This window comes from Salvelinus sp. IW2-2015, linkage group LG11, assembly GCF_002910315.2.
Source record: "Salvelinus sp. IW2-2015 linkage group LG11, ASM291031v2, whole genome shotgun sequence".
In the NCBI taxonomy this organism is placed as follows: Eukaryota; Metazoa; Chordata; class Actinopteri; order Salmoniformes; family Salmonidae; genus Salvelinus; species Salvelinus sp. IW2-2015.
In genome coordinates, this window is record NC_036851.1 from 38,703,440 (window position 1) to 38,708,938 (window position 5,499).

Below are 5,499 nucleotides of genomic sequence, written 5' to 3' on the forward strand. Positions count from 1 at the left end.
GAGGAGGATGCGTGCAACTGTCCTGGCAGGAGAGGTGAGAGTATGTTGGTGGTTCTCTGGACATTAGGACGTGTGTGTATACGGTTCCTTCCTTACCGGATTTGACCCTGATCCCCAGGTCTGTATCTCTGACACTGGCCTACCATCTCTTTTTCTACAATGTTATTGACTTGTTTATTGTAACTCCATGGTGTACATCTGTTGTTGTTTGTTCACATGCTATGCTTTTTATCTTGGCCAGGTCGCAGTTGCAAATGAAGACTTGTTCTCAATCTAGTACCTGGTAAATAAAGGTTGAAATAAAAAATAATAAAAAACATACCTACCATCTCTAAAGTTTCTCAAGACATTCTGACTGCTAATACTGTGTAAAATCACAGGATTCTACTTCACAAGTTACTATCGCATGTCCGAAGCTGCCCGGGCATACACATAGAGTACTCTCTCAGTGAAAATAGAGTGTTTAGCACTTTACATAACTGCCATCTTCAGAAGTGTGAGCCTGCTGTTGTTTTGCGGATGCTATACACAGCCTGTAGAGAGCTGATTTACTACTGCTGACCTCATCCACAACACGCACGCACGCACGTACGCACGCACGCTGAGGGAATCTGTGTGGTGCAAACAGGTGTGACAAGTACAGCAGAGCGGGAATGCAGCCAGGATCAGACTGCAGGTAATGAGTCAGAAATGAGGTGAATTTTCAAACGGGAAACCTGTCATTGTCAGGGGCCATTTCAATTACGTGCTTCTTCAAAAAGTGTGTGTGTTTAGCAGAGTGTCTTAAACGTGTGTGTGTTAGCAGGAGTGTCTCTAAGTGTGTGTGTGTTACAGGAGTGTTCTCAAACGTGTGTGTGTTAGCGGGTGTCTTCAAAAGTCGTGTGTGGTTAGCAGGAGTGTCTTCAAACGTGTGTTTTTTCCACAGTTGTGGGTGTTGTTGCCTCTCCTCTGGTCCATGGGTGGGGACAGGATTGGTTGTTGATGCTGAGAAGCAACTCTGCCACAGGTTTTCCAATAACACATCATATTTCTCCTCACAGTTTCTCCTCAGGATGTAAAAAGAAAGGCTGTTTGGAATAATCACATTGTTTCTTATTACTAATTATTTGTTTGTGTTTGATATGATGCCATATATTAGTACAAATGTGTAGCCTACAGTACTATGTTGAGATATTTCATTATTTTCAGTTATTGTGTTGTTGAGAATCGAGCACGTGTTTTCTTACCAATGAATTGTGTGTGTGAGCAGTTTTTTGCATGAAAATACAAAGAAACATGGGTTTGGAGAAGTCAGGTTGAATTTGTTTTGAGAGAGAGCATGGGGAGAAGGGAGCCCAGGATAGAGAGAGAGAGAGAGACGTGCTATTTTAACCTGTCTGTTGTAGCAGAACACCCTGCTCTCTGATTGTTGGAGAGGGCAGGTACAGTTGGCTGGAGCATAATTAGGATTCCAGCACTGACTCACTGGGCTGATCGCTAATACACAACACACAACAACCACATGCACACACAAGAGCACAGCGCAGAGAGTATCTTATGATTGCACAACACAAGACACCATGCCCCCCTCTCTCGCTCGCCTCCCTCCCCCTGTTCCTTGCTCCTCCTCTCCGCCTGTCTCTCGTCCCTCCTCCCCTGTCTCTTGCTCTCTCCCCCCTGTTCTCTCGCTCGCTCCCTCTCCCCTGGTCTCTCCGCTCGCTTCCTCGCTCGCCCTGTCTCTCGCGTCGTCCCTCTCCTGTCTCTTCTCGCTCATTCTCCTCCCCTCCTCTCGATGCTCCTCCTCCTGTCTCTCGTCTCCTCTCCTGTTCTCGCTTCGCTCCCTCCTCCCCTGTTCTCCGCTCTCTCTCTCAACACCACATGATATGCAACGAGGAAGGTGGTGTCTACGCAGTACAGTCTGATATGAAAGAGAGGAGGAAGAGAGAGCGAACAGGAGCGAGAGAGGAGAAAGCCAGGCGGTGAGAGTGAACGGAGATGAGCGAGAGGGCAGTAGCTTCATGGCCCCCTGCCAGCTCATTCACCCTGAAATGTTCATCATCTGTCCATTATTATCAGCAACGTGCTTCTTTGCACTACTCTTTTCTTCCAAACTCTGTTGTTTTTTCTGCCTTTTGGATCTTAACACAGTATGTGTGAGTGTGTTTGAGAGTGGGTGATGCGACGAGTGGTGTGTGTCCCCGTCATTTCATCGGGACTGCGGGCGAACATGGATTATTATTCTAGGATTCACTAGAGTGGGACGGGGGTCTGTTGTTCCAGGGGAGGTTTATGGTCAGTGTGCTACTGAGCACAGTACAGCCACAGCTACAACTAGAAGGAGAGGAGACTGTCAAAAATGACTGTATTTACAATTCAGATCTCTTTATTATGTAGGTTGAGACCATCCGATATATTAGATCTGTTTTCTAGATTTGTTGTTTAATTTTGATCTCATTTATATTTTTTCTCTTCTCCAATCAGACGAGAAGGAGGAAGGAGTGTTGGGAAGATCTTCATCTGCTCGCTTTGGGATTGGAGGCAGTGGCAGAGTCGGATCATCAGCCGAAGCAGGCTTTAAGGTCAGTCCTGATGATGAAGGCAGTACTGTACAGTATAAGGATTATCACCTGGACGAGAGAGCAGAAGTGATATTGGGGCATTTATACTCTATCTAGGATTTGGGGCTGATGGATTTGTTGGGTGGATGCTGGGACACGTGATGTCCTCAGACAACCAGGAGAAGTGGGTGACATTGTGGACAGTAGGGCAGTGTAAGTGGGGATAATAGGGAATGAGAGTGTTGGCAGCCTGTAAAACAAACTTTATTTATTCCTCTTCTCTCTTCTCTCTCTCTCTCTCTTCTCTTCCTCGTCTTCTCTCTCTCCTCTCTCTTCTCTTCTCTCTTCTCTCTCCTTTCTCTCTCTCTCTCTCTTCCTCACACTGTACTTTGCATTGAAGTGCGCATTAATAAAAAATAATGCTGAGAGAGAGACACACAGATAGGCAAAGTGAGCGAGGGAGAGGCAGAGAGAGAGAAAGTGTCCTGTGTTCTTCTTCTGGTCTTCCAGGCAGTAGCTGAGGGGAGAGAGAGAGAGAGAGAGAACGATCTCATACAAACAACCATATAAGCATGATATATAATATCACGTTCATTCAAATAGTTTATAACACAGCCAATGCATATTAATCACTATCTCAGAATGTGGAGCTCAAGTACCAGCTAAAAGCTATTTCCCAATATAGTCCCTGTCACTAGTCGTATGTCACAAATCATCTCTATGCAATCACTGTTAGTATAACCTGTTTTGGGATTTCCCACACGCAGTCTGTTTCAGAAAGGTGACACAATACCATTTTGAAACATGCTTTAGTCAAATCTCTTCAAATTATTCAGATCAGCAGGTTCATTTGGTTTCTGTGATTAAGATGTATGGGTTGTACAGTATGTGTGTTGCAGTGTTTCGTTGCAGTATATTGTTCGTTGTTTCCCCAGCGTCTGTGTGTCGGTGTTGATATGAGAGCTGTTGTGAGTGCCGTGGTGACATGGCATTTGCCTGCCGGTTCTATGAGGCAGTAGACTATACTGTAGAGCAGTAGCTAGTTGGAGGTTTCACCCAGCTACACTGGCTCCTCTGTAGTACACATGGTTGTAGAAACAAATGGCAGTAGATGAATAGGCAAAATCACATGTAATGTTCTTACAGTACATTGACACAGTACTCTGGGTTCAGCTGGATGTTGTGGTCGTGCTGGCCAGTAAAATGTTACTAGTCTCCTTCCCTCCGTGTTGTTAGCCTGCTGCCTGGTGTTGATTGTACAGGGAGGCAGTGTGAGACAGTATGAGGCATGAGGACAGAGCAGACCAGGGTTTAGAGAGACCTTTAGTGTTTCAGGTATTGACAGTGTGGACTATAACTGGATGCACTAAATGCTGCGTAGGTCTACAAAAGGCTGTCTGTGTTTCTGATGTTATAATGCTGGAGTTTTACAAGCTATGAGATGGATCTTAATGCTCTGTGTTAACAAGTCAACCAAGTACATGGTTTTCAATGTTGCTTTTAAGGGCTTTGTACTGTACTGTACTGTTCTGTACTGTTCTGTTCTGTATTGTACTGTACTCTACTGTTCTGTACTGTTCTGTTCTGTTCTGTACTGTACTGGACTGTTCTGTATTGTTCCAGGAACGTGGCTCTCTGTATTAGCCAGGTATTTGGGATTAGATAGTATACAGTACATGGGGGTTAAGATATATCACAGTGTCTAAGTAAAGGAGGATGTGCAGCCAGATATGCAGGGGTAAGTGCTGTTATATTGTAAGACAGACAGACAGTACAGGTATGTCATAGTGTTTAAGTGTTCTCAGTACTAATACCGGGTGGTGGTCTGATCTGGTCAGGCTCTCGTGAGTGGGGGGAAGGGAAGGTGTGTTTTGGGGCTGGCCACCCTTGTCTGGTCTGGTGGGGCCCCTCGGGCTGAGGAGGGGTTGGGACGGGTTGATACGGGACGGGAGGGAAGTCGAGTCTGAGCACGCTCCTGGAGTCTGCTGGGATTCCTGTAGAACTACATCTTTATGACGCCTGTTACTTCAAACCGACCAATGAGAGAGAATCAGGGAGCGGGGGAGAACTGCTTTGACTTGACTTTTCAGTACCTAAATATTTTTGGGGGGCATGAAGTCATGAATGCTTCATTAAATGAAAGGGTATAATCTCTAACACTTTAGATATGAGCCTAATCAAGCCTATTCAATAGCGCAGATTGTTAGGACTTTGAGGAATGATGTTTTGCTGTGAGCTCCAAACAGAGAGAGCAGCCTGGGTGTGTGGTGTGTGGTTTGTGGTGTGTGGTCTTCCGGCACAGCCAGAAGAGGACTGGCCACCCCTCATAGCCTGCTTCCTCTCTAGGTTTCTTCCTAGGTTCTGGCCTTTCTAGGGGGTTTTTCCTAGCCACCGTGCTTCTCCACCTGCATTGCTTGCTGTTTGGGGTTTTAGGCTGGGTTTCTGTACAGCACTTTGAGATATCAGCTGATTTAAGAAGGGCTTTATAAATACATTTGATTTGATTTGATTTGGTGTGTGGTGTGTGTGTGTTTGACTGGTTTACTAGCGTCTTAAGATTGAGTTACAGCTATAGGTGTGTGTGTGTGTGTGTTTCTGACAGTGAACAGTGCCACATATCAGGTGGCTTATGAAAGGGGGTCGTTACTTCCTGCGGGTGTTTGTGCTACTTCCTGTACAGGTGCTTTTGTCCACTGTGTGTCATTATTGTGTTAGACATGTAAGAAAAGTGCAGTCTGAGGTAACAGAAACAGAGATGTGGTTGGAACATGGTATAGATCTTACTTATGACCGGCGTCACCATGACAACACTACCTGTCTTACCCTGGGTGGTTTAAACGTGGTTCAACCCTACCTGACCACACATAGTTCAACCTTGTGTGGTTTAGATTTGTGTGGTGTGTGGTGTATGGTGTGTGGTGTATGGTGTATGGTGTGTGGTCTGTGGTCTGTGGTCTGTGGT

At 45.6% G+C, this 5,499-nt stretch overlaps 1 protein-coding gene across 1 annotated transcript in view; it reads left to right on the forward strand.

Annotated features, from left to right (window-relative positions):
- LOC111970344 (pleckstrin homology domain-containing family A member 6-like) overlaps positions 1-5,499 on the forward strand; it is a 52,754-nt gene that overhangs the window by 23,283 nt on the left and 23,972 nt on the right. The window lies entirely within an intron of this gene.